At 41.7% G+C, this 24,798-nt stretch overlaps 1 protein-coding gene across 3 annotated transcripts in view; it reads left to right on the top strand.

Moving 5' to 3' along the window:
• The first annotated feature begins 10,467 nt into the window (after positions 1-10,467).
• The window catches only part of ZNF148 (zinc finger protein 148), a 44,832-nt gene continuing 30,501 nt past the window's right edge, over positions 10,468-24,798 (top strand). For 2 of the 3 annotated variants that reach the window (XM_058027649.1, XM_058027652.1), the window contains exons 1-2: positions 10,474-10,521; positions 11,015-11,216. The gene's annotated coding sequence lies outside the window, so the exon portion shown is untranslated. Of the gene's footprint in view, positions 10,522-11,014; positions 11,217-24,798 lie in introns of all 3 variants that reach the window. The other variant, XM_058027650.1, reaches the window with a different exon arrangement.

The following is a 24,798-nucleotide window of genomic DNA, read 5'->3' as shown; positions in this document are numbered from 1 at the left end:
TTTATTTTTTGACAGCTCCAGCTTCGTTAACGTCTCTGTAAACTGTGGAAAGAAAGCTGCCATTTTAGTACATAAGTGGGCTGTACTACAAACAGACACATTTCCGAAGCAGGAACCAATCCACAAAATATTGCGAATTTGCATGCAATTAGAAACGAGATTGACTATCATATCTTTAATTAAATATGCTAAGTGAGTTGATCAAAAAAATGGCCAAGCTGATGAAATGAAAGTATCCTTGATCTACAGCTAAATATACATTTTTTCAAAGGAAGTCACAGCCTTTTATCATGCCTTCATATTCCAATAGCTGGCATTGATTTCAGCCTGTCAGCTTGAATCTACTAGAGTTGATAAGGAGTCTTTGATAATATGATGATATTTTTTTAAAATAAAGCTATTTTTCCCCCAGAGGTATATGGATTTGGGGTCACCTTGTTGGGTTTGCCCTTTTGTATTCAATGAGTTACCCAGAATCTCCTGCTCCTGCTTATTTATTTAGTTTTGTGATTTTGTCAAGGTTATCAGCTAGATATTTTATCAGGGTCTGTTTTCTCTGTGCCTCTAGCTTCTGAAAATTGAGATTTAACTTTGTCTGGCAGTTAGGACCTACTGCACAACCACAGTCAGCTCTGCAGACCTTGTCAGCTCACAGAGGGGCTGTGGGGAAGGGAAGCTGCCTCTTTCTTGAGTCAAGGGTTTGACCCAGAAGAATGTCCTGTGCATTACCTTGCAATCCACTGTCACCATTTGTGCTCTCCAGTTATGTGCTTTCATCCACCCTCAGCTCCTTGCCCAGCTGCCCTGTGAAGCACTGATGGTTTATTTTCTTCTCCCTTTTCCTGCTCCTCCTCTCAGACTGGCCAAGGCTCTCTCCTCAAACCCAGCTACCAGTTTTTCTTCATCTGCTTGTCTGGCTTGGTGTGCATACATGCACCCAGCAAACAAGGGCAATTTACTTCACAAAGAAATATGATTTTACTTACTACAAGCCATTTTAAACCATTTATTTGACTTTTAAATTATCCTCAGCATTGAACTCTCATCTGCTTTGCAGATGGAAAGCAGCTCTTACCAAACAGGCTTTGTTGTCTGGGATATCCCCCAGCCCACACTCAAACCATTCTGACGTTCTCCTGACCACTTTCATTTTACACTGTCCCCAAGGCTTAGCCAAGCTCCCTGGATTTCCCAAGCAGGTGGCAATTGCTGTTCTGGAGCTTTCTGAGCTGGCATTTCATGGACCAACCCCCTGACCAACCTCAGGCTCTCTGAATCTGCCTGGACACGAGGTGTGCTCTCCTTCAGTCTCCTTAGTCCTCACCAAAACCTTCCAAAGGGTTACATCACTCTGAAAGGGGCTTCACAAATGCCACACCAAGTGTGATGTTCTAGGAGACCAGCAGAGATGGTGCTTTTCCATCAAGCTTGTTGGAAGCCATGTACAATTTGAAAACTGCAGCAGAGCTGTTAGCTGAAAATAGGCTGGTGCTGCTCCATCACTGTCTCCAATGTTGAAAAACAACTGCTGCCACTCCTGAAGTGATCAATGGAGAGGCCATTTCACGTGCAGCATCCCTTCCTTATCAAAGTGGACCCACAGAGAGAAGCTGAGGAGGGACCCGTCCCCACTTGTGTAAAACAGTGTGATGTAGCAGCATTACAAAGGTCACATTTTTCTCAATGCTTACACACAGCACCACATTCCTTCAGAGAAATTGGTCTCCTAAAGTTTGCTTTGTGTTTTAAACAAATTTCTGGCAAAATTTCTGGTATATGTCTGAGATTTCTGGTGTCTCTATGTCCTTAAATGGATCCCCTCCAATTTTAGTTCTTCATGGGCACCAGGCGATATTTATAGATAATTGCAAATTTCATGATTGGAGTTATTCAGTAATAACCAGGTTTGTTAAGTTAACTTTGAGTAAGACTTAGCACTGAAGACCTTTGCCCTTCTGTTTTTAGGTAGTCAGTGCTGTCATGGGGATTGGAGCTCCTTTGTCACTGTTTGCTCCTTACTGGATAAACCAGACAGAGGCACCTCCTTCACGCACACTGAGTTCTCTTAAGATGACAACAAAACAATGCCACGACTTTACAAAGTCTGTTCATGTTTCTGCTTTGCTGCTTTGGGGCTAAGCAGCAGTCCTTTTTTTTTTTTTTTTTTTTTTTTTTTTTCTCACTCTGCTGTTTTCAAAAAGAGCAGTATCTCAATATCTGAAACTCCAGATTTGTGTCTGCTTTTGCCCATTTTATACCTATTCTGTGACAGAGCATGGTACAACCACAGGATATGGTGCAAAGGGCTGATGTCAAGCAAAGAAGAATCAGACTTCTTTATAGCACTGCAGGTGCCTCAGGTACCCATGTTGGCAAGACATTTCCTTCAGAATTCTTTTGGGTTTAGCACAAATGCTTCAGATGTGCCATAGCAGAGTAATTCCCCATTTTAATCTGTTGTATTCTTTCTTTGTTGATTTTTTTCTATACCAGACATTACTTCATGTACTTTTATTCTGTCTCCCTTGCTTTTCTCTGAAGATAATAATCCAAATAATTTCAATCTTCTGGGAATTGCCATACCCTTGATCCTACTTGTTGCTCTTTGAATCCTCTGAAGTTCCCAGTCTCTAAGATGGCTGGAGATGGCTGGACCACAGCAGTCTGCTTGAAGTTGTACCACAGATCCATGTCAAGATACTGTATCTTTTTATTGTTCTTCAGCCTTTTTTATCTGTTTGCTTACTTTATCTGCACACAAAACCCAAAGCTGGGTGGCACCTGGTGGCAAAGGCTGTGATCTAGGTTACCTCTTCAAGCATTCATGGTTAATTTGTGCAAACTACTAAAGACCTCTATTGACTCCACAACCCCGTAGGCTATTCCAGTGGTTTGTGACCTTTGCTATTAGAAAAACAGAAAAATATCTAACCTAAAGGTAAAAATTTATGCTTTACATACCTCCCAAAGGCAGGGAAACCAGCCTTCTCCGCTTGTCTGTGTGATTTCTTACCAGTCTGAAGGCCCTCATCATGTTTCCCCTTTTGCACTCTCCTTGGGAACCTGTGCCTTTTGGGGCAGTATATTAGACCTCTTGGCATTCCTACTGACCTGTCCAACTGGGCCATATCTCTCCTGCCCAGTGAACTCTCAGCTGTCCTTGTAGACTGAATGGAAGTGATTCCCTTGTGTCCTACAAGGTTTGAGCCAGCATGGTGTGCACATCAGCTGATGTCCAGCTTGTGAACCACTGCACTGCCCTACTCAACCACCTTCTGCTCTATTGCTGTCCTTTAGCCCAGCCATAGATTCAGATCTTTTCTCCATCCTTACTGAGCTGAACTCCATCGTCTTCTTCTCCATCCTCATCCAGAGGAGGCTGGACCTGGACCTGCTTGGTGCAATTTGAAATTTTACCTGTCCTCATCCTCCTGTTGAATAATCTGGTATAAGTCCTAAGCAACTCCATTCAATGCATCCTTGTGTTTTGAAAGAAAAATCAGTCATCACTACATTCAAGTAGCATTTAATTTGCTTGCTTTGGCCTTATGACAGGTTTCATCCAGTTCACTTCTCATTTTATGAGAAAGGCACATCAGAAAATAACTTATAAACAACTTTATCTTCTTGCCTGTCCCTGCCAAGCCCCCCCTTCTTTAGCTGTACTGTGGCCATTTGTCATTTGTAATGGATCTTAGCAGTTTGCCTTTTCTTCTAAATTCAGAACTTCATGCAGCTACAATGAGCTTTGTTGGCCATTGTGTTGTCCATTCATTTGGCATTTTTGGAGGCCTCTGAGGTTTTGCTTAGTCCCCGCTGGGGCCTGATTAACTTAATAAATTTATGGCAGCCCAGTTAGTTCAACTCCTGACAGTCACGAATAGGCTCTGTGTGATTTGGAGAATGGTTAATAGCCTGTCTTGTTCCAATATTTCCTTATTTTGACACAGTTTTTGAGTGTAGCACCAGAGGAAACCAGTAATGGGAGGGCAACATTATGATTTTTATTGTATTTTTACATCAACCCCAAAACCCTTCCTTTTTTTTTTTTTTTTTTTTTTTTCTGTGTTGAGCAATAAGCTTACAGAGCTCCAATTCCAGCCTTTTAGAATCTCTCCCTGGTCTTTAAGGTTCATTTGTGCTCTTCTCATTCCCCCTTCCTTCACTGCCAAATTAAAGATGTTAAATTAGAGATTTTACTGGCTTTCACAGATTCAGATTTCTGTACTCTGTTGGCATTTCCATATATTGTTTGTTGGCTCAAATAATGTATGGAAACATCCCATTTGGCATAATGGCTTGATCTTTGTAACTCTGGGAATGTACAACCACTTGAGCTTAAATATACAGAATCATAGAGTGGTTTGGGCAGGAAGGGACCTTAAATGTCATCTAGTTCCAAGACCCCTGCCTATAAATACATACACATTAAATTTAAATCTAAATCTAAATATGAATGTAAATCTAAATCTAAATTTAAATCTAAAGCTAAATATAAGCTTAAATATATATTTTTGTGTTTGAATTTTTGGTTGGTAAGTATCAATCTCCCATCCTAACCACTGCAGCACATCCTGGTGTCCTACCTGCTCTGCACATCTTTTGTCTTGCTTTTAATCAGGTCAGTGTTAGACTTGTAAAGAGGTGTGAATCTGAATTTAAAATGCTGTGCTTGGCTTGCACAAACTCTCAGCACATGCAAGGGGGTGTGATGCAGCCTACAAGAGGATAAAGTAAACCAAGAGCATTGACACCAAGTAGGTAGGAAGTAGCTGGTTCCTTATCCCTGAGTAACCTCCCCACCCTGACAAGCCTTTAGCCAATGGTTCAGCTAATGCTATCTTTCAAATTAGATCCACTATAATATTTCAAATTAAGGAACTCAGCTGCAGTGGGACAGACACATGGGAAAGATTAGGATGCATTAAGTAAAGGTGTGACATTAAATTGCAACAGTTAAAGCCCACCAAATCCCTGTGTGGATGTTCTCTCTTTTACAGATAAAATATCCCTCACTTCCTTTACATTTATTTCTGAAAAGCTTAATCCTAAAGTGTTCACACTGGGGTTTAAGGCCCTCTTGCTTTCCTATCTGCAGTTAATTCAACTTAAATGTCTTAGGTGGGCTGCCAATCTCAGTTAAGAGTAGATGGTTTTCTGCTCTGCTCACATCTTGTGTTTTAAGGCAGAGAAATGGGTTCTTTAAGTTCTGTCTCGTGTCATCTGACAATTTGTGTTAGGCAAGTGCTGCATTATCATCATTTTTGTTGCTTTCTCTGTCTATTAGACATCACAGCATGGGACATTAAACATCCTCTCTTCTTTTAGTCTAGAGATTTATAATGCTAATTTTACAGGAATGCCAGGTGGGACCAAGCCAGACATATTACAGATATCTGACTGTCTCATGTCTACACAGTCCCACTCTGACTGATGCTGCCTTGCTATCTTTCTTTTTTCAGACAGGTATGTCTCTCATCAAACTTATCTTCTTTTTTTTTCTGGGATTTTGGTGCTGTCTTGACCTTAAGTTTTAAAGCACTTCAGGCTGCTGTGTTATCACAAAATAAATGACTGAGTCAGGCCAGGCATGTTTGTGACATTAGAAATTAATCTGATATGAAGAATTCTTCACGGCTCAGGTGGAAGCGGAACAGTGCTCTCCTGCAAACAGTTTTGGGAACAGAAAAGGTTCTGGGAATAAGGAAAAGATCTGGGTGACTTGCATGCACCCTCTAACCAATGTAAATAATTATATTTGTTTGCAAACATCAGAGGCCCAGGTGTTTTGAGCCACTGCATGCCACCACATTTCTGTCCATTTCCACCACATCAGTAATGCCAGGACACAGAGCACACTGTGCCCCTCTGTGGCACTGTGATTGATTCCTGATCTGCCAGCAATATAGGGCAAGGCAGACTATTGAGTCAGGCTTATGTGGGATCATGAATTGAAAGCTTGCTATAAAAAACATTAAATAATTAAAACACAAATTCCACCAGGGATGCTGAAATGAAGCGAAGCAATTTACAGTCAATGTGAGTGGATGCTCAGACAATGGACTCATTACATTTCTGCATTGAATATGTGTGCTAGTTAAAGCCCTGGTGAAATATTCCAATTGAAACAATGGATGGAAAGTGATTTTCTACGTTTCAGTAGCAACTATTCCCTGATTGAATCCACTGCTGAAATGTCAGGCATTCACCAAGGCATTTCTAAAGCACCATGCATGCTATCACTGACACATACTGGCTACCAACCAGTGACCTTTGTGGACAAGGAAGGAGGGGAGGAGAGAAAGTGAAGAAGAATGATGGGAGTGGGGTGCAGAGAACACACCTGTAATCTCTGAAAGTCAAGTTACTCTCATCTTCCACCAAAGCTGTGAACTTCAACTGTTTGATGATTCCACAAGCACAAAAAAGGTGGGTTTAGCATTGTTTGGGAAGATGAATTGTGTCTGTCCACACCCTAACACCTCACGCTTTCTCTTGGATTTACCTTGGATTAGAACTTTCTGTTTGCAAATACCTTCTTTTGAGAACATAAAATGTTTTTCAAGCAGTGCTCTCTGTATGTAAACTACTGACATGAAACCTTCACTGATCATCTTCAGTCTGTTTTTTCAAGACTTAGCATCATTATAAAACACTCAGTACAAACACTGATTGCTGAAGTGCAGATTGTTTTTCACATTTCCTTTGGCCTGATCCTGTAACCACAAACAGACATAAATAGTCCAACAGATCTTTATTTTTTTGCTCAAGAGAAGCCAACCATATGTGTTGGGAGGGATGAGACTGTTAACGGTGAGTTGTGACATCTGCAGGGGGAAGGGAGAAGATGGACAAGCTGTATCCTTGTTCTACATGGCAAAGGACAGAGAAGCAGCAGGGAACTTCAGCCTGGACAGAGTCAGTAGGACAGGTCACAGCACTGGACTCCGCGCTCCAAAGGCACAGAAAAAAAGTGATGTGGGTGGGTGAAAAGAAGCTGCACTTGATGTTTGTTGATTTACATTTTTGTCTGTGGTCTAAATGATTGAGCTGTAGGCCCACCCTAACAGTATTTTCAAACAAACAAAAATAAATTTTTGAAAAACTGGAAGGGGAATTATGAAGAGTTGCAAGGATAAAGCAAGACCTGGCGAATAGAGTTAAAAATCTTGATACACAGTCCTTAAACCTGATAGCTAAAATGAATATTTAGAAGGTCAGGATTGATGAATGCAGATAAATACAAAGGCATAAATTTGAGAGCTAGGCTACAAGGCCATCTTAAAAGCCTACACAACTGGTGGACTTCTCTCTCAGATTCCCAGGCTGGATCTCTCCAGGTCAACAGCTACTTCAGTGGAAGTTACTGGCTTGATGCATACATTTCTGAATTATACCCTTTGGTTTTTCATGTAGGAGGTCAAATGTGTTGGTTCTGCTTGATGTGTGCAGTTACTTCTGAAGCTACTTCCTGCTTAAGACCTTTTAACACTCATGTACCCCCCAGTGATTCCCCAAAGACACTTTTTAATACATAAACTACTCATGCTTCCTAATTTTTTGTTTCTAGATTTATACAGAAAAGAGAAGGAAAAAAAAATAAAAGGAAGGAGAGTGAAGTGCTTTTTACTGTCCAGTATCTAGCCCTCTTAAAAGTGAAAGGTACTGTGCTCCAGCTGCATACACATTGCCTTTTAAAGGGTTTCTAATGGGTGGGCAACTTTTGGAATTCAGAAGGGAAAGACTATATTAAAGACTATTAATTATTTTACCTAGGGAAAAGCAGAGTTTTTCTGCTATTTACAGAGCAGTGTAAGGAAAAAAATATAGGTCAAAATGCAAATGCTCCTTTAAGCTTCTCAAGCTACTGAGTTTATATATTTATTTTCTCTTTTGTTATGTCAAAATACTAATAGTAATAAAGAGCACAGTATTAAATATGTGTCCAAACACCAATATGAACGTCAGTACCACAGCTGGGTGACTTGGTGAGGAAGTGCCATCATTTGAAAATACATGAGGGAGAGGTCCAGGGGCTGATGTGTCCCTTCACCACCTCTGCCCTGGTGCAGGGGACTTCCAGATGGACAAAGCACAAAGATTCTTACTGAACTTGACAATTTATAGGTGCTTAATTCCTCTTAAAACAACACAAAAACCCATGCCCTAACCCAAACTGTCACTTGAAAATTGGAACATGTCTTGATTAAGGTCATAGAAGAATGATAAGAGTGTAATGAAGAGTAATGAACAGCACTCAAATATGCTGAGTCTTACTATTTTGCATTAAATACAAGGCAGTCTTTCTTCTTCGTATTACACTGTTAATTGCCAAACAGATATTTTGAAAAGCAGGTTCCAATTGATGTGTCCTTGGAGAAAGACTTGTGCTCACCCTGCAGAAAGCTTTAATTCCTCAGTGTGTTTTAAAATAAGGTTTTAGTGCTGAGCTTTCCGACTCAGACTTAATGCAATTCAAAAGATATTTCTTTTGACAGGGAAAAATGAGTAAAGTCACCAAGTTAACTGTCTTTGAAGAGGAAAAAAATCAAAGCTGAATAAATGTATGTCTTCCCTCAGCTTCTAAAACTCTGGTTTTGGAAATGAAAAAGTTTATCGTTTTATTCAATAAGCAGGTTAATGACACTTCTTGTATTTGTATAAAATTGGGGAAAAAAATAAAAGCTGAATAAATGTATGCCTTCCCTCAGCTTCTAAAACTCTGGTTTTGGAAATGAAAAAGTTTACCATTTTATTCAATAAGCGGGTTAATAACACTTCTTGTATTTGTGTAAAATTGTAGAGGACTGCATGGAATGTAGCCACATTTTATTAACCCCTTCCTCTGTTCATAGAGATTGAGTACTTGACACCATCATTTTGAAATGTACATATTGCACAAAGTCAGGGCAGACCTTCCTCAGGGTCCTGGTGTCATTAATACTCTCTTCTTAATGAAATTTCTTGCTCTGTAACTTGATGGCACAACCTCTGACCTGTGTGAGGGTGCAGAACCTTATTAATGCACCCTGCCGAAGGAACTCGAAACCGTGTCCAGCTGACTCACCAGGCAGATGCTTCTCCCTTCTAACAGGACCTGAGAGAAGGGCATAAGCCTCATCACGGAGACAGGGTGATCCTGTAGGACAGCCTGGGAATAACTAAGCTTGTAGCAAAAAGCTTTGGGCTTCTGCTGATTGAATGAGTCACAGAGCTAAGCCCAGCGAAGCTGGTAAATTTTACCCAACAGAGCTTATGCAGATCTTGGCTTCAATCCAGCAGAGCACTTAAGCACATGCTTAATTATACGCAAATGACATAGAGCAATCGAGGTACGCACGTGTTTTAGTGCGTTGCTGGGTGAAAGACTTTATTTAGAGAAACGTGGAAAAGTTGGTAACCCCTGAAAGAGGTGAAGTTGAGAGGTGCAAGTGACACCGTGCCACAGCCCCGGCTGCAGAGGTTAAGCCAGTCTGGGTGGGGAGCCAGTCCAGGGAAAGTGTTGGGTTTTAAGGTTGGGCCTCTAGCAATTCTCCAAATGGTTTATTGTGCAGGTCATGGTGAACATCATGATAATGGAGATTACAGTGCAGGAAACTCATGCTGGGACTTTCGGATGGATTTGGAGGCCCTGAGAGTCCGAGGGACACCACGTGTGTAATGGCACTGGCAGCCTGCCGTGGGGCCTCACCCCAGAGACGCATCACGAGTGGGGAGCCAGATCAGGCTTTACTTCTTTACATTGAGCCCTGAACAGGCTGCCCAGGGAGGTCGTGGAATCTCCCTCTCTGGAGACATTCCAAACCCACCTGGACGGGTTCCTGTGCCACCTGCTCCAGCTGACCCTGCCCGGCCGGGGGGTGACGGGATGATCTCCAGAGGTCCCTTCCCACCTTAACAATTCTGCAATAGCCGAGCCATCTCCCTGACACCGTTCCGGCCTTCTCAGCTCCGGGCGGCCCTGCAGCGCACGAAGCCGCCGGCCGGGCACCGAGGGGCCCGGGGGCCGCCCCCCGCCGGGGCCGATGCCCGGAGGGTCTCTCCCGCCCCGCCTCCGCTCGGGGCCGGCGCGGGCAGCGCTCCCACGGCCGCGGCGGCCTCCTGACCCGCGCGTAACCCGGCACCGCCCGCCCCGGCAGCGGCTGCAGCCCCGGCGCGGCTCCCGGCTGCCGGCTCGCTTCCCCATCGCCGTCATCGCCATCCTCCTCCTCCTCCTCCCGTCCCGCCGGTCCTCCGGGCGCGTTTCCCGTGGTGCAGCGCGCGCGCGGCGCTCTGGCCGGGTGTCGCTGTCACCGCCCGCGGACGCTCGGCGGAGCAGCAGGAAGGAGCCGCCGCCGCCGCCGCCGCCGCTCCCCCCGGGCTCCCCCCGCCGCCGCCGCCGCCCCGCCGGCCCCCCCTGCCCGCGCCCCGCCGCCCCCGCCATGCCCGGGGCCGCGGCACGGCCGCTCTGAGCCGCCGCCGCCGCCGCCGCGCCCCGGCCCGGCCCGGCCCGGCCGCCTTCTCCTCGCAGCTCTGCGGCCGGTAAGTGCCGGCGGGAGCGAGCCGGGGCCGGTCGGGGCCGTTCGGTGCGCGGAGGGAGGGCGGGAGGAGGAGGAGGACAGGGAGGGGAAGGAGGGAAGGAAGGGAAGGGGGGGCCGCGGCGCGGTGCGTCCCGCATGGGCCGCGCTTGGCCCCGGCGCGGAGAGGCCGGCGGGGAGCGGGGATGAAGAGGCGGCGGGCGCCCTCCGCCCGCTGCTCCCGCTGCTCCCGCTCCGTCCGCTCCCCCGGCCCGGAGCCGCGGGGCCGCGCAGGCCGCGCCGGGGCGGCGGGGATGGGGCCGGCGGGGCTGCCTGACAGACGGACAAAGAGCTGACGGACGGACGGACGGACGGACAGCGCGTCCCGCCGGCCCCGTCCTCCCGGGCCGTATCCTCCCGCTGCCCGCCGCTCCATTGTTCCCGGTGTAAGATAGGTGAAGCGTGCCGACCTGCGAACAGTCATTTCGTTTGGTTTTATTTCTGCATAACCTTCTCAGAGTCTCCTCTCAGCTGCTCGGAGGAAGCTTTTGCACGGCACCTCTTTTCCCCAGCGTCGGGAGCTGCTAACAAGTGCCAGGCTGGAAGTGGCTTGGGAGAGCAGGGGGGACCAGTAGGAGTTGAAGAGAAATTAGTTGGGCTTCAAACACTTTCACTCATCAACATCATTCCTCCCCCGATTCCTGCCAAACCTCAGCTGGGGTGAGTGCAGCAGCGTCTGCATTAAGCTGGCTCATGGAAAGGGAAGACATTTATGTTGCAAACATAAATCATCTCTCTGATCACTTTGTTTTTGTAAACTGTTTAGGGCAGCTGTGAGAGATTTTGCAGAATGATTTTAAAAAAAGTGGATGTGTGCAATCCAGTGATCACAACTTTAGTCTTGCTTTAAAAGTCTGCTTGGAGCATGACCTATCTCTGTCTGCATACACGTGACATTCTGGTCCAAGAAGTTGTAGGTGGGAGAGATGTCTCAGTCCTGGCGAGCAGCATCTTTGCCACTGGACAGGACAAATGACAGAGGACTGTGTTTTTTCTTTTGAATAGGATCTCAGTGGCTTTGTTTATTTCTGTACTTATTTGCAAATGTCAGTAGTACTTTACAAGCTTGCTAGTAATATATGCATGGGCCCACCCATCATGCTTCAACATTTTGGAGTGCCCGTATGCAATTTTGTTATTGTAAGTGGTATGAATTTTGTAGCCATTCTCCATGAGTTTGGTCAATATGCCTTGTGAATGGAAGAAGCAGCAAAACAGCACTACCCTGCATCGATTTTTGCAGCTGTTCTTATCCTGTTCTCAAAATCACTCCAGATAAACCAGAGGTCTGATTGAGGCTTAACACCTATCTTGCTGTGTGAGAGGTTTGCATACCCTCAGGCCACGTTAGCTTTCCAGCGTTCCCTTGCGGTGTTTGGGGTTGTGCATTGTCCAGTGACAGCTGTCATCTGCAGGAGTTTGGCTGCCCCGGAAGCTCTGGAGCATGTGAGGCCTGCTTTCCTGTGCATCTCGTGGGATCTGCAGGCTCCTGGTACTGACACATTCACAGCACAGACCAGCAAAGCCTGCTCTTGTTGCAGAAAATTAGGAAAACAAAATTCAGTTTCAGTTGTAGTTTCCTGAAAACTGTTGTCATCGCCTTTCCCCATGAATAGGCAGCTGAATGTATGTGTGTGTTAAGCTTCCAAAAGTGTTTCCTTTGTATTTTTTTCTGGATGTCTGCTTGCCCCTCTTCCTCAGGTATACCTGTACTCAGTCAGTGAGCTGATGTAAATGAAGAAAGCTGAAAAAGATGAGGATGATGTCTTGCATTTAGACTGCTTGTGTGCATGTGTCCTTCTGTCTTCACTCCTCAGGCTGAGGCCTGAGAGAACAGATGTGTATGTGATCTGTGCTTCTGTTACTCTGTCTTGTCCATGTGTGCTTCATGCCTACTGTATTGCAAACATATTCTGTTCATGGAAAAATCCCTAATATAATGCTTCATGAAATCAAACTGTTAAGTGGGTAAGTAGCTACTTGAACCACAGTGATTTTAAAAAAAGGGAGAAGAATTATTCAGAATGTGGAAAGTTATGTTGCAGGCTGAATTGTTCACCTGAAGGAATAAGGAATATATACTTTGGGAGTATTGTTATGTAGTTTTTCAAAAGGTGGTTTTCCCTCTGAGTTCAGTGTGTACAAGTTTATTTGTATGAGGATTTAAAGCACTGTGGAGCGTGGGGATGTTCTAAAGACAGTTGGTGTAAAACCATTGAGGTTGGAAGTTTGTACTTCCCTCTGAGAATTTCTGTGTACCACAATGCTAATAATATATTACTCTAGTGAAATATGGTGATGGTTCATATTAAAGAATTTATCTCACTTCTAGATATGTTCTCTGCACCACAGATTCAGTAAAATAGATTTGCAAATAGTGGAGCTCAGGGTATCAGCTGTTACTAGATGGATTTAGGTTAAATATTTAAACATGTACTAATGGGAAGGAGGTGTTTGTATTCTGATTGGGGAGAAGCATGGTGGGTTTGGTTTCTGTGTCTGCTGCAAGACATTTGTGATTTTTTTGTGACTGGAATCTCTGTAGTGTCTTCCTCCAGCGAGGATTGCTGTGTGGGCTCTTACAAATGGAGACCTGTCTGTAGGGAGCAGCTTGATGGAGTGGGCCTTAATCTATCAAAACCCCTTTAAGTGTTTAGCATAATTTGGGATTAAGTTTGATTTAATTTTGGCTTTTATATAAAATACATTTTTCTCTGTGCAATAGTGAAAGTTGAATAAGAAATAGTAACACTGGGGTGATGTCTTTTGTAAATGAAGATACTGCTGTTGCCCTAAATATGGAGTGAAGCATCCGGCTTTCTTGTCCAAACTGAACATGTCTTATATGTTAAATGAATGGCACAAGCAGTGAAAAGTAAGCACCAGTGGAAATATTTTTTACTTTGAAAGCTCTTAAATGGATCTAACAGAGAAATAGATAGATTTTATTTAAAATAAGTACTTCCTCTGCCTTTGCCTGGCAGTTTAATGATAGCTGCCTTTCAAACCAACATCATTTTTGATGAAATAGATTCAAGCCTTCAGCTTGCAGTCTGATCTGCATAACTGGGTGTTTAAAGACAAAAGTGGTCCCCCACAGGCTCCATGGATGTAACCAGACATGGGTGTCTGCTTCTATCAGGTTGCAGGGCTTATGTAAAGGATCGGTACTGTGATTAAGTTCCACTTTAATTTGCTTAGGTTTTTTTGAAAGAAATACTTTTGGGAAAATTATATTTTTGAAGTACTGAGTTCATGATTTTTTTTTCTTTTTTTAGTTCTGTAAATTGGTATCTGTGCAGAAACCCTTGTACTAGTATTGAGTTAAATGTACAAACTTATTGTTTTTTAACAGCTGAGACATAGCTATTGACAAGTTGTGTCAGCAAACCACAGCCATTGGTATAATATGTAGTTATATGCCAAGCACAAATTTCTGTCTAACAAAGGAAAATCCATTCAGATTTTCATGAGATTTATTTTCATTTACACAAATGCTGTTAGTTACTTTATTTCAGTACTTTCCAGTGAAGTTAAATACACAACCCCATCTGTTTAGCTCATTAGCTGGTTCTCCATATACATTTTAAATATACATTTTTTAATCTTCATAGAACAGAATGTTTTATACATCAGCAGTAATTCCATAAACTACACAAGTGATAAAATTTTAAACTATTTAACTTACAATTTATTGTACAAATTAAAATACAATAACATATGTGAGTATTCAAATATTATATGTGATTAAATTATCTTCCCCTGACTCTATATAGAGATATTTTTCGTTTATCATTCATCATGTTGGATAAAATACTTGGAAAAAACCTATAATGTGTTCTCACAAAACTTGATTCTAAGTGTGTCCCAAGGGGAAATTCGCTGTCTTTTAGAAAGACTGTGCAATCCACAACATGCAGAAGGGTTAGAATCTCCTGATAACTTCTTTCACACTCTCAGAATGTTATTTTGGGAGGTAGTATAGAAGCTGGTACTGCTTTTGCTCAAAATAATTTTTAATGTACTCAGGATATTATCAGTGTGTTAGTACATTCCAGGCTATGATATCAAGGGATAGCACTGTGAATACTGCAATGTAGTTAATGTATTACTAGGTTATATTATTTTATTATTTCATTGCACTTTTGAAAGCAGCAAGCCATAGCTCAATAACAGCATGTGTATTGGCCTGATCCTGGAACTGATACACTCTGCTGGCATCTTAGTATCACAGTATCTGCATCTTGTCACGGTATGTGCAGAAAATCTTAAGACAGTGCTGTCTAATTCTTCCCTTATGACTAGGATGACATTTTTATAAGCGCAGAATTAAACAGTCTGATGATAAAATGAAATCTGTGTGGGAAGAAGTTCCAACCTGCAAACAGCAGTAGACTATAATTTATGAACAGCCTATCAAATATAAACTGTCTAGATCTCTTGCACTGGAAAAAACCCAAAAAATCCAACATAAAAACCAAAACCAAAAATCAAGGTGCCTCTACAATGTCCATAAACCAATTTCTTGATATAACATGTGATATTACTCATGTGTAAGGCTGTTGTGATATCTGTGTGAGCTCAGCTATGTGACTGATAGAGCCTTCTGCTCTAAAATAGTTTCAAATGGCAGCTGCATCTGCAAGGGTAAAAGATGCCCATTCATAAAAACTTGTACAACTGTCTTAAATGTTTTTGTAATAATTTCCCTTAAAGGCTCTATTAACTTTTGTTACTTATGCACCCCACCATGGGTGTAAAAGACTTCATTAGAGAGGTTTACAATGCCAGTAACATCATGACTAGGTCAGGTTACCTCAGTGCAAGAGGTGAGGTGAGAAATACTGATGCTGTGCAGATGTGTCATAGTTACATGATCACTAGCAGTATTTAAGAAAAGGGAAAATCCAACTTTCTTCATTCTCTGAATATTAACTGCTATGTGATTGCCCTGAAAATTTGTCAGATTTTTCTTTTTCTGTTGTTAGGATTGTATTTGAGTCAAGGAAATGGTGATAATGCTCCTAGAAAGTGTGTGTGCATGCAGATATGCAAGACTCTAGCAGTATGTATTTATGATGCTGTCTGGCCTAAAGCTCTAGTCCTGGAGAATGAGAAATGTTCATCATAAAGTGAAGTTTGTTTTGCCAAACAGTAAGCAGTGTGTTTTAGTGCCTGGGAAGTCACTGGGAAGGGGCAAAGCAAGGAAGCAGTTTCTAAATACACTGGGTTTCTGCAGGTTTCCGTGGGTACTGAAAACTCTCCAGGCTTGCTTTCAACAAGTGATCTTTAGAATTGCACTGCAGACATTCTTCAGTTTTATAAAGGCAGGGAAGAGAGAGCAAAGTGAGAATGTAAGCCAAGAAATAAATACATTTCACAGGATCCATGGATGATTTTTTTAGTCTGTAGGCATTATAACAGTCAGAATTTCCAGATTCAGTGGATGATTTCAGAGTGTCTCAAATAGGAGCACTCTGAAGGGAATTATCATCTCCTGAGGCATGATTCTCCTCTGGTTTTGACCACATGCACACAGTGGTTTCTAACACAGGTCTCTGTTGCATGTCAGTCTCTATCAAACAAAATCCATGTGAGATGAATGACAATTGCCAGGCTTTTAAGTTGGGTCATTTATAGCACTGAGCAGTTCTTGATGCAACAGTAACTATATACATAAATTAAGACATGTTCTCTTTTGTGTCTGTAAAGTTTCTTTTAACAAAGAAATTATTCACTGTAGATTGGTAAACTCAACCAACTCCTTTTTGCTAGAGTAATCTTGCACTGCTTACTTTGAAGAAAATTTTTTGTATTGACCATTGTAGATCAACTGCAGAAGGAGGTGGTTAATCCTCAGGACACCAACATATGAGACAATTATTTTACCTAAATCACTTGCAGATTTTCCAGACATGCCAGTGAAATATTGGTTTTTGACTTCTGTTTTGACCTTATAACTGGTTTTCTTGAAAATAAAGTCAAGTGTGAAAGTGCCCTGAGTGAATATTGCTTTAACAATATCAAATAAAAATGAATCTTTCATATGGGAAAGACTGCTGTCATCCTTCAAGGAGGAAAGCTTTATTAGGCTGTGGTTCTCAGGAGCTTCCTCTGTCACTGGTGAATCTGACAGTTATATTTTGTGATGAATTTTTGTCTGAGTCAGCAAAAAGATGTCAAAGTTATGTGATTGTGTTCTGAGGAGCAGGAAAGCTTGTATTGTTATGGGGTATAATGAAGTAAGGAAAAGCTACTTGACTTTAGTGTTGTTTTTTCCTGGTAGAGATGATGAAGTTGTCTTTTTAAATGACTCGTAGAAAAGAATTTTTATGTATTTGAAATGTGGGTTTTTACGATCACCAATGATGAAATTAAGTTAGTGAGAGGGGAATTAAAATAGAGTTTATAGAAGAGGAGCACACAGAGGATGATCATCCAGTTGTCACAGTATTTTGCTGGAAGATGTGAAGTAGGTGGCAATTTGTAGACAAAACCAGTGGGCTTGTTGTCTGAATCTGACAGTTAAAAGTAGATCATGCAAACCAGGCATGTTCAGCTGGTGCCTGTTAGGAATCAGTGTTACATACACTATACTGCATCAAATGTAGTGCAGCTTTAAGTGTGAGTTTACTGTCACTTTCCAAGGAACAGCAATGTAAAAGGACAAACTGACAGAAAATTTAATCTGTCAATTCTCTGCATGATCTCACATTTTAATGTCTAGTGTGGCTGTGTGTCACCCCTGGATTACATTCCTTGTAGGTCACAGGACAGGCAGGGGGCTTTCTGCAGTTGTGCTGGTGATGAGAGTGTGGCTGCACATGCAGAAAAAATGGAATCTGTTGTAGTTACATCTTATGTGCCTAAAATTTGCTGTACCATTGGGCAGCTCTTCATTTCCCACATCTGGCTGGACACAAGTTCAGCAGAGATCTGGTGCTTCTGTCTTGGGTACTTGGACAGATGCTGTTAGGACAAGGGGTAATGAACTGAAACAGGGCAGATTTAGAGTAGCTATCAGGAAGAAATTTTGGCTGTGAGAGTGGTGAGACACTGGAAGAGGCTGCCCAGAGAAGCTGTGGGTGCCCCAGCCCTGTCAGTACTCAAGGCCAGGCTGGATGGGGCCCTGAGGGAAGGTGTCCCTGCCCTGGCAGGGGGTTTGGATCTAGGTGGTCTGTAAGGTCCCCACCAAGCCAAACCATTCAAGGATTCTGTTACAAATTGTTGCCCTGTTACCTGTGGAATGCATCTTTGCATTGAGGGCACCTGGGTGAGTGCAGCTGCGTCAGTGTGAGACTCTCCACATGGATGGATGAGGAACCAGCATCTGGAAAACAGTCCATAAAGGCAGAATATGCTGTACTTTTCTTTCATCTGAATCCTGTCAGAATATTTTCTGGCTTTACAGATTGGTTTCCTGCTTGCTTAATAATATGGATTATATGGAATGTGTTATTTGACTATGGGTTCTCAAAAATTTCAGACCTGTTTGGAATGGTAGCCCTTAATTATTGGTCTGTGAGTTGATGGCATCAAGAACCTTCAAGATTTTTATTCCTAGTAATTACAGGAGTTGTTATAAACATGTATAATATCTTTTAATCATTCTGAATTTCTGTTTTAGTGTATTCTAGGACTTAATTAGTGAGAATTAGCTGCAGGGCACCAAAGTCATTGAGGTAGAATCCAATTTCCACAACCTTTTTATTCAAGAGGGCACAATCCTGAGAAGTCTGTGTTTTATTTTTTGGATTATTTTCAGTGTTAGCTAATGGGCCAGGATATCTGTGTTATTATTGCTCTTATAAAATAGTTTCTAGACATCTCATGTTTTGGCTTGCCTCAATCTGAAAATGGGCTTAAGTGCCTGAAAATTGTTTGAGAAATTTAAAACTGTAATGAGGAAAAATCACCTTGGGGTATGTGGTAGAAGTCAGTGGGATTCCTTGTTCATACCATTTTTGAAGTATCGAGGGAAAGAGTTACCTGGAAGTTCTTGCTGAGGTTGGGGATAGTCTTTGAAGAGGATACACTGCAGAAGCACACTGGATTTAATACTTGATTTGCCTTTTTTTTCTTTCTTTTGAAGTGAGGGTCATTGAGATTAAAAATGAATTAAAAGAGGCTGATTTACAATTCTGGAATTTTATGTAAGTGGGATAGGAATAGTTCTTAGTTGATTTAATCTGACCACAAGTGTTGGTTAGCAGTAGGGAGGTGGTGGATTTGTTGCAACAGTGTGGAAAAAAATTCCTAACTGGAGACGAGTATACTCTTAAAAAAACCTTCTTTGTTGTCTTGGCAGATGTACATGGGCTGTAACATGCGTGTGTTCCAAGAGGGGTTTTGAGAAAGTGACCTGATTGTTCATTTCCATGATTTTAGAGTTTGTTTCTACTCCTTCCTCCTCTGGCTGATTTCATACTATCTTTAAATACTAACACATGTCAGTTTATGTGCTGAATCTTCTGTTTATTCCTGATGAAGGTGCTTGGTGCTGTTCTGATGCTATAACAGAGTGCTGTTTAGGCCACAGCAATCCCTGATCCCACTGATGAAAATTGCTCCTTGATGCCCAGTTTGTGACTCTTTGAATATTTGAAGAGCAGTGATAGATTTTCTTTTTCTGGCTCAGTGTTGGTCAGTGCTCTCTCTGTTGTAGCATCACAATATCCTCTGCTCCTTGATTTTTATCATGCTTTAAAGGAAAGAAAGGGCTACCAGCAGGTTGAGATCCTGCTTCTAGTGATACCTAAATCATTGTCACTGCACTGATTTTATATTCCAGAGCTGCCATCTCTGAAGGGTCCAAATGCTTTTTGGAAATGTCATGAGCATTCTGTGATTCTTTTTCTTACCTGATAAGATTCTTATATGGGCTTTTTTTTCCCCATTGACTGTATTGTGTGTTGCCTTGTGTTTATGTTAGCAAATGTGAAGTAGACATTTAATTTTTAGTTGCCAGGTGTATTAGCCTTATGGAACACCTAGACTGCTAAAAGACCTTTTTTTTATATAGGTAGGATAAACCTGTAGGGTTGAAGAGTGGAGCAGTGAGTGGAGATCTATGTCTATGAGCTTTAGGCTCTTTCAGGTCTCCTTTGGCCCCTGAAGGTAACACTGTGGTATTTGGAAAGCAGTACAGAAAGCACAGGGTTTTCCTGGTCTGTCTGGTGTGAATCTTTTGCTAGAGAAGTATTCATTCTGTCATGTTTCGGATTAACTGGATTGTTTGAGTTTCTGTTCCATGTGTAGATAGATGAAGGGTGTGTTTGAAACACAGCTGAAATGAAGTAAATATCTATTAAAAATGAAGTTACACTGAGGTATGACAATGCTTCCTCTGCAGAAGAATAAGATGAGAAAATGTTCCTTGCTTGGTGGAAAGTTGACGCCAAGAGAGCCAAGCACATTTTGTAGAATTTGTTTTGAGATGTTACACAGAATGTAATCTTACCCTGAATAGGTTTGCTGAAATGAAGTTAGGGAAAAAATGCCTGCTCTGTGCATGGTGATGTGCTAAAGTTGAAATTGGAACTGAGGAGAATGCTTCCTGTATTCTAAAATACTTGCATTGGTTTCACAACCTGAGAGCCTATGTTGAAATAACGTCGAGTGCTGAAGTAAGATTTAGAAATATCACCTGGGCTCTGTAAGATCTGTATTGTTGTTATTCATGGCCTTCTCACCTATGGTTTAAAATGGTGGGGTTTTTTTTCCTGTAAGTTTTCCTTGTGCTGTCATGTATGTAAATGAGAAATGTCTTCCAGAATCTCTAAGTTGGCTTTTGCAGCTAACTTCCAGGTTTTTTGAGCAAAACCTTCTTGGTTATACTTCTATTAGCTTATTGTCCAATGTTATTTAGTCCATGTGGATGTATTAAGTAATTGTCTTGAATTTTTCTGTAATTACTATTTTTCTTTGGTACTTGTAGATGGCCTTTTAGAAAATATTGAAGCTGAAGTAAAGATATTACAAGAAAAGCATGGTTTTAAAAGAGCAATTTTAGCTGTAAGTCAAGTATGCAAGCCTTAAAATTGCAGCATTGAGCTTTACCTGTGCCTCTTAATTTTACCATCCTCTTTATATTATTAATAATTGCATCTTATTATTTCATGAACCCCAAAGCCCCAACCTTTTTGAATGTCCATGAATTGGATAAGCAGCTGCTCTGTATTTTGCTTTCTCCTTTTTGCATAACTTATGTTCTCTTATTGTGCTCTGCTTCATCCTGCTCTGAAGGCAGAATGGATATATTTCTTTGTGAAATTTGTAATAGTTATCAGTAGGCTTGTGAGACCCTCAGAGATAATGTCTGCTGCTCACTTCACACCTAAATCCTAGGTGGATCGTTGCACTTGATTTAGAGACAGGAAGTGGAAAGATGGGAGGGCAAATGATTTGCCAAAATAACAGATTTGCCCCAAAAGCAGAGGCAGATCTGCAAAAAGAGGCCAAATCTCTATTAGTTCTGTTACATCGTGGTGGTAAACAATATTTCTCTTTTCAAAGTCTTACTGTCATACTTACCTTTTCTTGATGGCAGTCCCACATTGGTGTGCCCCATCCTCTAATGATTCTGCACCAAAGTGGCTGCTCCATGTTGGTTGGAAACCTGCTGGTTGTGCTTTCTGGTCAGTGGGTAGGTCCTGGGGAGGCCAGATCCCTCTTACTACCTTCCCACAGCAGTTTCCTCAGTCATTGGTGCAGGTTTACCTTTCCATCTGAGGTGTGCTGCCTTCTCCCCTCAGGCTGCAGGAACAAGAGCACCACAAACTGATTAGTTCACCCTTGTGACCTGTATTGAATATTGCTTGTTGTTACAAGTATTTTACTATGCCTCAGGGAGAGGAAATGGATATTTCTTATTTTATGGCTGGAGAATTGGTGCCTGTGAGCAAGGTGAAAATTTGTGTTTGGTGTGAATGTCCATTGAGCTCTTTAAGAGCTTTTTTAAAAATTAAAATAGCAGCATTGCATTCATCTTTGTATTTTTAAAGTAGTGCTGTAAGTGACGTAATTGCAGCCCTGAGTACTCAGCATTTTGGGTACATCTGACCCAAATGTGTCAGAATAAGCAGCCAGAAAATGTGCCAAATATAATTATTGATCACCTATTTTAAAAAAACTTTTGTAGAAAGGGCTTGATCCTGTTTTGCAAGGTAGGGTTCAACTGCCTAAATGGTCACAGCTTTCTTTTCATGCACTCTGTGACTCACGCATGTTTTGGCACTTGTAACAAACAGAGCAAGGATCTTATAATCTGTCTGACTACTTTCACATTTTTTTGTGGAGCATTCCATCCAGTGTGCTGTAGCAAACCACATATGTATGTGTGTGTATATATATATATATATATATATATATATATATATATATACACACACATATATATATATTTATGGTATTTGTATTTTAAAAATGTACAGTACCAGTATTTGTGCTTGGGATTGCCCTGTCTCATTTGCAGCCTTGTTGAACTTCATGAAATTCACGCAGGCCCATCTCTCCAGGCTGTCAGGTCCCTCTGGATGGCATCCCTTCCCTCCAGGGCATCCACCACTTGGTGTCTTTGGGAGCTTGCTGAGGGTGCCCTCAATCCCACTGTCCATGTCCCTGACACAGATAGTAAACAGCACCAGTCCCCCAATCCCTGAGGAATCCCACTTGTCACTGGTCTCCACTTGGACATTGAGCCATTACCCACAACTCTGAGTGCAACCCTTCAGCCAGTTCTTTATTCACCAAGGAGAAGGAACAAATGCACACACATATGCAGACCTTTGGTGTTTGGGCCAATTTGAGAACAACAGCAGGTTGTCATCTTCTGTAAAGCAGCACTAGCATAGCGCTTGTGATGAGTAGGGGTGCTTCAGGGATACTTGCAGATGGTAAAGAAGTTGTGAGGCCCAAGGAGTTTAAGGACTTGTAAAAAAAAATCACATTTAAAACAAACTGAGCATTAGAGTAGGCACCAATGATAGGGTGGACTCTCAGAGTTAGGAGGAGGAATTAATTGCCCCTTTCAATGACCTTAGCTGTTGGATTGGCTCAGCTTTGTGATAGAACTGCACTGTTGTCAAAATCAAATGAAAAACCATTTGACACACTATCTGAAATATTTTTATAAAGTTTCAGTTTGGGGCATGCATGAGATAAATGAGACTTCACAAAATTTTCACCAGTTGGACTGAAGGTGTAAAATGCAACTTAGAAGAAGCTAGGTAGCCTTAGTTATGTGCAGTGTTTGTTTTCCTCAATATAAATGTCACCAGAAGTCCCCAGAGTGAGCACTTTTGAGTGTCCAAGTTTCATGGTGCAAAGACAGAAATCCTGCAGTGTTCTTCTGAGGTTAACTATCCAGTGGGAAAAATTCCCAGATAAATTCTGAAAAATAACTATTTTCTAGTAGTTTATAATTTAGTGCTACAAAACCAGTGGCTTTTTTTTTTCCCAGATAAAAAGTAGCATTGCCTGTGATTTTTGGACTATTTAAAGTATGTTTGTGACACTGGTAACACCCCTGTGGATTTTGACATGGAACTGTGGCTTTTTAAATACAGCATCACAAGCTTTTCCATATGCACATTTGATATTAAATTATGGTTATGCTGGTGATGATGGAATACAGATTTCAGGATAAGAAAGGTGACAAAGATTTTCACACATGGATAATTTTATGCACGATAAGGAGATTTTCTGTGAGTAATCCTGTTGATTGTAATAGGACTATTCACAGCTCAGTATGAGTGTAAATCTTGGTGGAGTCAGGCCCTGCACTGGCATGTGTTCAGCAACATGGAGCACTCAGAAATAACTGTGCAACAAGTCATAAGAGTGTATCATATGTTACCTTTTAGAATGTGTTGATTTTATGATCTGTTAACCTTTTCATGATGATTTATGTTTGATTGCTTTCTTTTTGCAAGTCAACACATTCTTATTGATTCTTAAAAATCCTTGTGTGTTAATTTAAAAATCGTTCTTTTAGCTGAGTGTTATTTTTCCAAGCAGGGATAAGAGAGAATTTTATTTAATGTTCTTTATTTAGAGCCATTAAGTAGGGTATTATTCTTTACTCTCTAGGCTTCTGTGGTATGGTAAAAATTGAACCTTTGATATTGTGAAAGCTGCACTGTGTTTCCTTTTGTATTGGACTATATCCATATTATAATAGTGCAACTAAATATATTTTCTGATGTGATGAGAATAGTCAGCATTTTTCATGGTTTGATAGGGGTTTAAAGTGGATGTTAGGAACCTGTTCAGTTCTAATTTTTCTCTTCCTTTTGGAGTGGCTTGCATTGGTGGTGGTTTCATTCATGGAAATGCTTAAACATTAAAAGTTTTAAATATGCTATTAGGCCCTGTTGCTATCTCTTTCTTCATTAGCATCAGGAATTGTAGAATTATTGGTGATTTTATACTTCATTTTAGGAGGAAGGTATTTGAGAATGTAGATAGCCATGTTCCCCACGGTCTGAATTTGGCATAGCCGTGGGGTATGTGTGGGTGGCAGCTCTGAGGTGTTGCTCTGGGTGTGCACATGGCTTTGTGGGGCATTTCACAATGCACTTTGATCTGATCCAACCTCTGACCACTCCTGGAGAAGCTGTCCTGTTCCCTGCTCCTGCTTCCTCACTGCCCAGCTCCCGTACCCTGCACCTGCTCTGTCCCACTGACCCAAATGAAACCTCCTGGCTTTTCTGTGGGAATGTTTCTGTCCAGCTCCCTTCTCAGCTGCAGAATGCTGTGCTCAGCCCAGAGCAGGACACAAGATCTGAGGGGGCAGAGGTGCAGGACACTCCTCTTTGGGCAGGTACCCCCTCTATGGGATTGTTTCTTGCAGTATCACTGGGAGTTGAGTAATTAAAACACACCAAATATCCCACTGGAATGGCCTATCAGTTGTAGTTGATTTTGTAGAAGTTTGGCTATTTAGAAAGGTTTTACTAATCATGCCAGTAAACTGCTCTGATTATAAAGGGGTTGACTTTTTAATTCAGAATAACCTTTCAAAAGTGAATTACACTATTCCACTAGACAGGGAAGGAAAAAAAAAATTCTGTACTCGAATGAGAATGTTCATTTAGGGAGTTTTATAGATTTTTGTACACTATATTAATTTAAGCTTACAGTTTGGCACAAATAATTATAGCATGACCATAGAGATGAGCCCTAAGAAGCTGAGGTGTTTCCCCAGATTGCCTTTTGAAAAGTTTATTCTGTGTGCATTTTG

The sequence above is a fragment of the Melospiza georgiana genome, chromosome 7, assembly GCF_028018845.1.
Source record: "Melospiza georgiana isolate bMelGeo1 chromosome 7, bMelGeo1.pri, whole genome shotgun sequence".
Classification (NCBI taxonomy): Eukaryota; Metazoa; Chordata; class Aves; order Passeriformes; family Passerellidae; genus Melospiza; species Melospiza georgiana.
The sequence above is the reverse complement of the archived record's forward strand: the minus strand, read 5'-3'. Positions and strand labels throughout refer to the sequence as shown.